This window comes from Larimichthys crocea, chromosome I, assembly GCF_000972845.2.
Source record: "Larimichthys crocea isolate SSNF chromosome I, L_crocea_2.0, whole genome shotgun sequence".
Taxonomy (NCBI): Eukaryota; Metazoa; Chordata; class Actinopteri; family Sciaenidae; genus Larimichthys; species Larimichthys crocea.
Window position 1 is genome coordinate 14,384,930 of NC_040011.1, and position 9,014 is coordinate 14,393,943.

At 42.0% G+C, this 9,014-nt stretch overlaps 1 protein-coding gene across 1 annotated transcript in view; it reads left to right on the forward strand.

Moving 5' to 3' along the window:
* Window positions 1-9,014, forward strand: part of iqsec1b (IQ motif and Sec7 domain ArfGEF 1b) — a 96,946-nt gene that overhangs the window by 18,277 nt on the left and 69,655 nt on the right. The gene's annotated exons all lie outside the window — the stretch shown is intronic.

A 9,014-nucleotide genomic window follows, 5' to 3' on the forward strand; every position in this document is an offset into this window, starting at 1 on the left:
TGTGCTGAAATAAACTGAATATTACTCCACTATATTTCAGAGCAAACATCTGTAATAACGTAATATCTGCTTATACTGTCAACCTGCTGATGTGTCAGTTGCACTCGATTACAGCCATCATTAATTTGTCAGCCTGTCACTGTTATTTATCAACGACTTCTCAGAGAGGCTCACCTGAGGTGAAGCACACTGACAAGTGTGACCGCACCTCTGCTGAAGTGTTTCCTCACCAGAGTTTTTGGTCTTGAGGGCAGGAGTCCACTAGAGGGAGCACAGCTGTAAGGCTGCATTCATGAGCTGCTCAGAGCAGATCACTGCGAGGCTGCAGTGGTTGATGGATATAGCCAGTGTCTGGGAGAGGCTGACTGAAGGTGTTAACACCGTTATCATGTTCAAATATAATATACTGGCTCTGCTCTAGATGCTGATTAAAGCAGTCCGAGTGGGAAACTGAGTCTCAACATGAAAACTTTTTTTTTTTTTCTGTTTTCCATCGTAGTTGGTAAAAACTGACACGAACACAAGTTCAAAGTTTATAAGAAAAATCATAGCAGCAATGAAATTTCATCAGTACATTATTTGAGTAATACAAATTGTATAAACCTTCATGAATATTCTCTCAGTTTATAACATCCAATATTGGAAGATCCAATTTCTGTCATTAATAATATTTAATGTACCTCCTATTTATGAAGAGTTAAGTACATTTTTTTATTTCAGGTCTGCCTCTGTAAATATTTTTGATGTGTATTTGACTCCAGATTTTTTTAAATTGTGGAAACCGCTTAAATGTAGGCATTAGAGTTTAAAAAATAGTTGAATAATAAATTAAATATCTAAAATCAAACTACGTGATAATTAATGAATCAATAAGCAAAATGCCAAACCTTTTTAATTTTCTAATTAGACTATTTGCTGCCTTTTTCTGTTTGCTTGTTTTGGCCTTTTCAAGCTTTATTTGATGAAGAGTGACAGGAATGTGTGGAGACAGAGATGGGGAATGACATGCAGCAAATGGCTGCTGGTCGGATTCGAACCCTGGGCTGGTGCAGCAAGGACTGAGCTTTTGTACATGGGGCGGCTGCTCTACCAACTGAGCTAAAAGACACCCTGTCTTTTTCTGTTTTATCAGTGGAAACTGCTCTTTACTTCAGTTCTTAATATTTTCCCACATTTGATAGACTCGCATGAATAATCCATCAATAGAAAAAGTAATTTAATGATTATTGTATAAATAATGAAAATTAGTGTTAGTTCCAGCTCTTGTAGACTAATTCCATTTAAGTACAATGCTAGAGGGAAACAGTGTCATTAATAGATTTCACTTAATGAGGATCTGATGAGGATCAGAGCTGAAACAAGTACCTTTATATGGATTAAATGATTTTTGGTTTCTGGTTCCAGCTTTTGAAATGTGAATATTTTCTGCTTTTATCTCTCTTCCATGACTGAATGTTGTTTTTTGGAGATTTTCAAACATACAATTTATCTATTAATTAGAAGAATAATCAGTTGATTAATCAGTGATGAAAATAATCATTAGTTGTAGCCTGAATGAGGATTTAAGTTGTTGTTGCAGGGTTGCAGGGGATGCTGAAGTTTGCCTCTACACCACAAGAAATGTTTCATGGATCCTCCTCTGTGACAGTTTTCTATCTACTGGTATGTGACAGGTTTTTCTGGGCCAAGAGTGTCAAGATGGGCTAAAGCGAGGTGCTGGGAGTCTCCTCTAAAGCTTTGTAGTAATCTTCGGTCTGTAGGTCTTCAGGAAAAGATCAGTCCTCTGGGCAGAGCCCGGGCTGGGGCCCAAGCTGAGGGAGATAGCCATCAATCAGTGTCTAATGTGAGCCATGCGAGGACATAATGTACAGGTCCTCCTCCTCTTTCCACTCATCACTCTCGCTCAGACCTCAGCTGGCTCCTTGTGGCCTCACAATAGCTGCAATTACACAGGCTGCGGTCCCCCGGGTGGCGGCGGGCTCATGGGGGCTGTTAGGGCTGAGCAGGGACACCGCGGGCCATCTTTATTGGTTTCCTGAGCTTGAAGCGCAGAGGTGATGATAAGACCAGCGCTGACCGTTTATCACTGGCTGCCATCTCTGCTGGGAGAGCGCCTTATTCTTATTCTAGCAGGGAATTAACACAGCATCCAGGCACAGGAGGTAAAGGAGGGGGCAAACCCCCGTATCTGACAGGAAACACTATATGATGCAGGAGAGCGAGGCCTTTAATAAACTCTAAAGAGGTGCAGGTCAGGGTGAGGCACCACCCACATGTAATGGCACCTATGTGCCTCCCACGCTGACACTCCTCTCTGTCATGCCTGTGAAGCACTTCACCTCGGATCCAGAGGGTGCGAGGCATCAAACTCTTATCTCAATCATATCATGCAAATTTCTGACTCCCTCTCAACTTAGCAGCAAGCCGTCTCCTCAGCCCAAAGAAAATGTAGGTCACACGGTAAACTGTTAAATTTCCATGAGGATAAACAAGATAATGGGATCTGTTCTGCCAACTGAATCAGCAGAACAGTACGTCTGCTGGCCGAGGTTTGTTGCCTCAGCTGCTTTTCTCGAGGAAATACAAACCGCTGTATTTTACCAATAATCACTTCCTGCTGGAGTGGGAAGGAACCATGTTCTACAAACAGGACTAGCACGTAAGAGCACGATGCATGGGAAGAGTAACATCACGTATGCTCTGTTCTTCTCTCTGTCCCTGGATGACATTACGGGAACAGCTCAAGTTTAGAAGCACTGAAACTTTTACGATCAAAGTAAATGCAACGAATAATTCCAACTTTCAGACTTTTTCTTGGAAGGAAGCCTCTCCCTGACATTGACATCTCCTCAAATGTGCTTTCTGGAGGGAACTCTCTCAGACTGCTCATCAGCAACATCCTAACCACCATTTTATTGGCCCAGCAGGGGCTTGAATAAAACCTAGTGTCTGGGCCTCATGTGGTTGTGTATGGTTTTCAGTTTCAATGCACACTGGAGTGTGTTCTTTGCTCATACATACAAAAAATGTGTGTGCTAAAATCCCATGGCACAAACCTTCTGTTTGTAGCATTTAGCGATCAGATGCTAAATAATTTCCAAAGTTATGAATAAGCTTACATTGGAAGAAATATGGCAGCAGTAGGATGAGTGTTCAGTGTTAAAGTAGGTCTTTGTACTGTTTTTGCACATAATGACTATTGCGAAGACCAATGTCAACTGGGACAAGGAGCACTCAAACCTTTTTAAACTGCTTTGTCCTCTCTTAGCATTGCATTTATGGAATGAATAGAATCCTTCTTTCTCCGCATGTGTAGTTTGTCCTCAAATGTTTTATTTGAATCAATAGTCAAAGGATAAGAGGGAAAAAAACATTGATATTGCACAAACCCTGGATTATGTCCAACACTATCACCATCACACAGCAAATATGACATGGTTAAGGTTAGGGAAATATCGCAGTTTACTACCTAGCTCCAGTCAGTCAGAAAGTTGTCCTGCAAGTGGAGCCTCTATGTTATGGAGTTTGCAACAACATGCACAGGGATTTCCAGAGGACTCCTTTCTGTGGTTCCATGGAAGTCAAATTCATTTTATTTCTATATCCCAAACATACAAATTGTTCTTGGAGGGCTTTACAGTCTCTACCAAATATGCAGCCCAGTGTTCATAGAAATTATGTTCATATTGGACAAATCCAGTGATTTATGTCCAACAGTGAAGGGTGGAGGGTGGAGGTAGGGGTTGGGGTTGGGGTTACGGATGGGCATGCAGCACATCTGACTTTTGTTTGCTAGGCCAGAGTTTGCACATTGTGTCACAGAGCTCATTTTTTGTTGTTGTTTTACTGGATCCATGATCTTTCCCTAACCTCAACTCAATGTTTTAGTTGCCCAACTTCCATGTGCAAATATTGTGGAAAGAAATCATTTAAAAAACGTTCATCCTGGTGATCGGGTTCATTTCTGAAGAGAAACAGAAACAAAACAAAAAAAAGGAGAAACCACAAGAGGAGATTCAGGCAAATGTGTTTAGAATGAAGACTGTGCAGAAGACAACAAGCAACCTCCAGTGCTGTTTGGACCTCATCTGTTCCACAGAGACCTGGAAAGACAGAGCAGACAAGAATACTGTTCAGTTCAAGTTCTTTGGAAGAGGCTGTAAGAGGCTCATGCTCCTTGCCCCAAATGACGTTGTTGTCATGGTTGTTGGAGTTTGTAATTCCTACATCAGAGGATGATGAGGACAGAGATGATGAGGAACATGTTACAGAGATGATGAGAAAAGTGTGTAATGAGCAATAGTCTGAATAAACAAAACTTTAAGATCAAGACTCACAGAGAAGGTTGACAAATGCTGGAGTTTCCCTTAAGACAAACAGAGAATTGACACTGTGCACAACCTGCTGAACTACACATAAACACTGTGTGGTTTCCACTGAAATTATAATGCATCTTGGGGGTCTTTATCTTTACTACAAGATGCACTGCCGCTGTACAGTCATAGTTTTGGTTGTTAGTTTGTTATTTCTAGTTGTAGCGCCGGGTATGTCGAATCCCAGTTAAAGCTTGAGTGAATTAAAGCAAAGCTCAGCTGGAGAGAGAGGCTTGTCCCTCCCTTGGTTGCAAATGGATTTTGCAGTTATTACCATAACGCTTTCCTCCAGCTCATTTGACTCCAGCCCACAGCTGGGTGCAGTAAGAGCTGCACCTGGTCCATCCAACAGTTTCTACTTCACATGCTTGGCTGCTGTAGTTTCATAGATGATCATGATATATTAAGTACAGAGATCTGGGATTTTCTCATCATCTTTTTTAATGGAAACATTGATGGGAGTTCCCAGAATGGGGCTCTAACAATAGGAATGAAGCAGCAGTAAGACGTGGGATTCCCTTTGTCTAACCCTGGTAAAGAGTTGATCAGGCATGGACAACGTCTCATTTTAGCTACATGTGGATCTAGAGAACCACATGATAGATGGTCCACCATTTGGCTCCACCGTCTGCTCAATAATGCGCTGCCAGCCCCCTGGAGTCACCCCCACCGCCCATTCAGAATGACGCTGAGACAAAGGAAAGTGTTTTCACTGGTCCTTAATAACGCAAGAGGAACATGTGTGGCCCAGTCCATAACCTGCCCTCCTGGGACACTAAATGAATAAAAAGGAAATTACTTTAACTGCACCATCCTTAACTGCTGCGTAAATGCAAATAATACTCTGACAGCATCACATTACAGCAGTCTGTGTTGGAAGTGCACATTTTTTAAAGGAACAGTCCACCTATTTTAACAGTTGTATGAGATGTGGCTTTGGACTTGCCATTGAAGTAATTTCAGCTCGAGCTTGGGGACTACAAATTTATATCAGGAAACCTATGTAACAATATGTGTGGTGTCAAGTTTGAAACACCTTGGGCACCTCCAGGCAGAAAGGCTAACTAAACATGCTATTGAGTTGCATTGTTGCATCATGGGAAATGTAGGATCCAGTGGCCAGTGGAGTGTGGCCTATAGATAAATCCAGCGACTAATCCATGTGTTGCATTTGCAAGCATCACTGCCATCCCATTCACACTGACAGTGGAATGTAATCTGTGAATATGGACGTTTCTTAGTGTCAGACTGCACAGCTGAAATTGGTTATGATGTGGACAAATAATAAGATTAGCATACCTCTGCTGTCCGGATGTGGAAGTACAACATGGAGCTAATTAAACCCAAGATCAAACTCTGTGATTTCTGTCATCATGAACAAAGAACAACACTACAAGACACTGAAATGTTTTCACTTTTGTCTTGACTGACTCTCTGAAGAGTTTGACTACAATGTCTGGTTAGTTGATCTGATTGGTTGAAGTTTGCCCATGATAGACAGATGGTTCATCCAATCACCTGCCAAGGATTTATAGCCTGCCCTTTTTCAAACAGTTTCCAACGACAACTTTCCATCCCAACCATCTGGCACAGTCAGGTTAGAATAAGATCGAAACACGAGAATTTAATTAAAAATAAAATGAATAATGAAGATGAATAAAAGTTATTCCATAGTGTGGAGACCAGTGGCTTTATTTTTTTCTGAGCAATTTAACATTAATTTACGAAACAGACTAAATTTGAACAAATTTAAGTATATTAATGGCTTTTGATGATTACATTTTCAACATGTCTACATATAACCAGTTCTACAGGATCGTATTAACACATTTCTTCTTAAAAAGTAAACCCTTTACAAAGCTTTAAAAGCAGAAATGGCAGCTTATCTTCCATCTTCATGTATGTACTTTAGACTAAAAGTCAGCATATCTCTGCTGAGTTTGATGCTTCATTTTTAATCTACCTCTTATAAATCCCTTAACTTTTTGGAAGTGAAGTACTAAATCGTGGGAGAGGCCCTTTAACATTCCCATCGAGCTATGCAAGCTCATATTTGTTCATTTGAAAGATCCCATTATAGTGTTCTGTTGACTTTAATTACTGGAGCGCTATATTGCTTTAGATTCATTAATCAGCTAGTGCAGCCATATAACATCTGAAATGAGGTGGGTTTTTTGGTACTGGTCCTGCTCAACACTGTAAACTTCCCTCTGTTGTTTTCATGACTCGCAGCCTTTTACAAAATGCTGTCTGTTCTCACTTCAAAGCTGCGTGCCAGCTGAATAATTGCTGTATCGCTTCACACAGCTCCCCCAACCCGGCCTGCTCTCCGTGGCACCGTGAGCTGACGGGAGCCAGAGCTGAAAGCTGGAGCAGCACTGGTATCACATCTAGCCTCGGTTTCAAACATCTCTGCCAGGACGTTACTGACAGCTGAATCATCATGGCAGAGAGAGCGACGACACCCGTCCAACAGTGAATTCTGTGTTAAATGGAGAATGACAGTGGTCCTCTGTTGTGATGGGGTTTGTTTAGCATGTTAGCCTAAAGTTAAAACAGATTTATACAAGCTGGATGGACTTTTTTTCTTATTACACAGCATCCTTTTGCAATATTGATAATCTGACCCTGAGATATAGTTTTTTTTCTCTATGTGATATTTGATAACTATGATTTGTTGCACAGATTTGTGCTTTTGGGAACATATGTAGTCATAAACTATTGATGACCCGTGTTTCTATAGTCATCATTAATTCATTTATGCATCTGTACTTGTCTGTTCCAGGGTTCGTTTTAAGTTTCTGTCGATGGAGCACGTTTTTTCATTGAACCTGACTAAAATGTGAATGTAATTAAATGATGCAAATTCAAAGAGGACTTCTGAACAGAAAAAATGCTTTGTAAGTGATTGCTCTGCACCAAAATTCCAACCACAGGGCAGGCTGGTTCTCCTCACCCTGACCCTGAGCTCCCTTCTCTTCAACCAATCAGCAAGAGTCACATCAAGGGTCCATCAGTGTCTTTTATTGCTGGGTTTAAGGTTGTCCTGGCAACCAGCCCAGTCTTTATGTTTGTGTGTGTGTGTGTGTGTGTGTGTGTGTGTGTGTGTGTGAGTGAGGCTGGCCCTCATGGGTGCCGGCTTCGCCCCTCTGTGCACCATGTGCTGCTGCTGATTAGCTCGTCTCTGTGCAGCCTGGGCTGGCAGGGGCTGTGCAGCATCTGATAAAGCCTAATTGATACGGCCACCGAGGGAGGCCTTTGTGTGCTTTGTTGGCCCGGCGAGGCGCAGCAGAGTCAGACCTTGTCAGTGTGGCCGCTTAGACAATAGGAGCAGCTGTAACTCAACTCTGAGGAGCTGCGATGATGGAGACAGGAACCTCCTCTGCTATTGACTGACTGGGAAAGAGTGAGCGTGGAGAGAAGGAGTAGGACAAGGAGGTGGTTTTTGTTCCGGGTGTTGTGTCGGGACAAACCAGCAGTTCTAGAAGAAGCCATGACATCCAGTGGTTGACGTCTCTATCAAGGCATTAGGAGCTCACACCTGAACAGTTCAGGACAGGACAGGACAGGACTGCTCAGCAGTAACAAAGGCAGCAGAGGGATGCAGGTTCAGCCCACTCCATGTGGCCCGGATACACACAGGCAGATGCTGAGATGGGACGGTACCATGTGGGATGTCAGTGTTGTTGCCAGACAGTCTAAACTGTGCAGGATTTGCTTTGTTTCTCTAAATGTGAGCCATTCTTTTTAAACAAGGGCTTCTTTTTCTTCTATGGACCCCATGTAAAATAAGATTTTCAATCTAAGCCTCCATAACAGGCTGACAAAATGCTGAAGTTCAAAGCTTTTTGTTTGGATTATTGGCAGTTCCTCTGTCTCCAGCCTCTGCATGGTTTCTATAAAAGGTAAGGTGCTAAATATATATATATATATATATATTACACATACTGTCCCATTTCCAACTACTCCTTCAACTACAGGTGTGCACACAACACACTGTTACTCTGAAAGAAGTGTGTTCAAACTAGTTCCTCTCTCTCTCTCTCTCTCTCTCTCTCTCTCTCTAGGAGTAGGACAAGGAGGTGGTGGTTTTTGTTCCGGGTGTTGTGTCGGGACAAAACAGCAGTTCTAGAAGAAGCCATGACATCCAGTGGTTGACGTCTCTATCAAGGCATTAGGAGCTCACACTGAACCGTTCAGGACAGGACAGGACAGGACTGCTCCGCAGTAACAAAGGCAGCAGAGGGATGCAGGTTCAGCCCACTCCATGTGGCCCGGATACACACAGGCAGATGCTGAGATGGGACGGTACCATGTGGGATGTCAGTGTTGTTGCCGACAGTCTAAACTGTGCAGATTTGCTTTGTTTCTCTAAATGTGAGCCATTCTTTTTAAACAAGGGCTTCTTTTTCTTCTATGGACCCCATGTAAATAAGATTTTCAATCTAAGCCTCCATAAACAGGCTGACAAATGCTGAAGTTCAAAGCTTTTTGTTTGGTTATTTGGCAGTTCCTCTGTCTCCAGCTCTGCATGGTTTCTATAAAAGGTAAGGTGCTAAATATATATATATATATATATATATCTATATTATATATATATAAATTTAATTTTATATCTATATATTATTATATATATCTTCA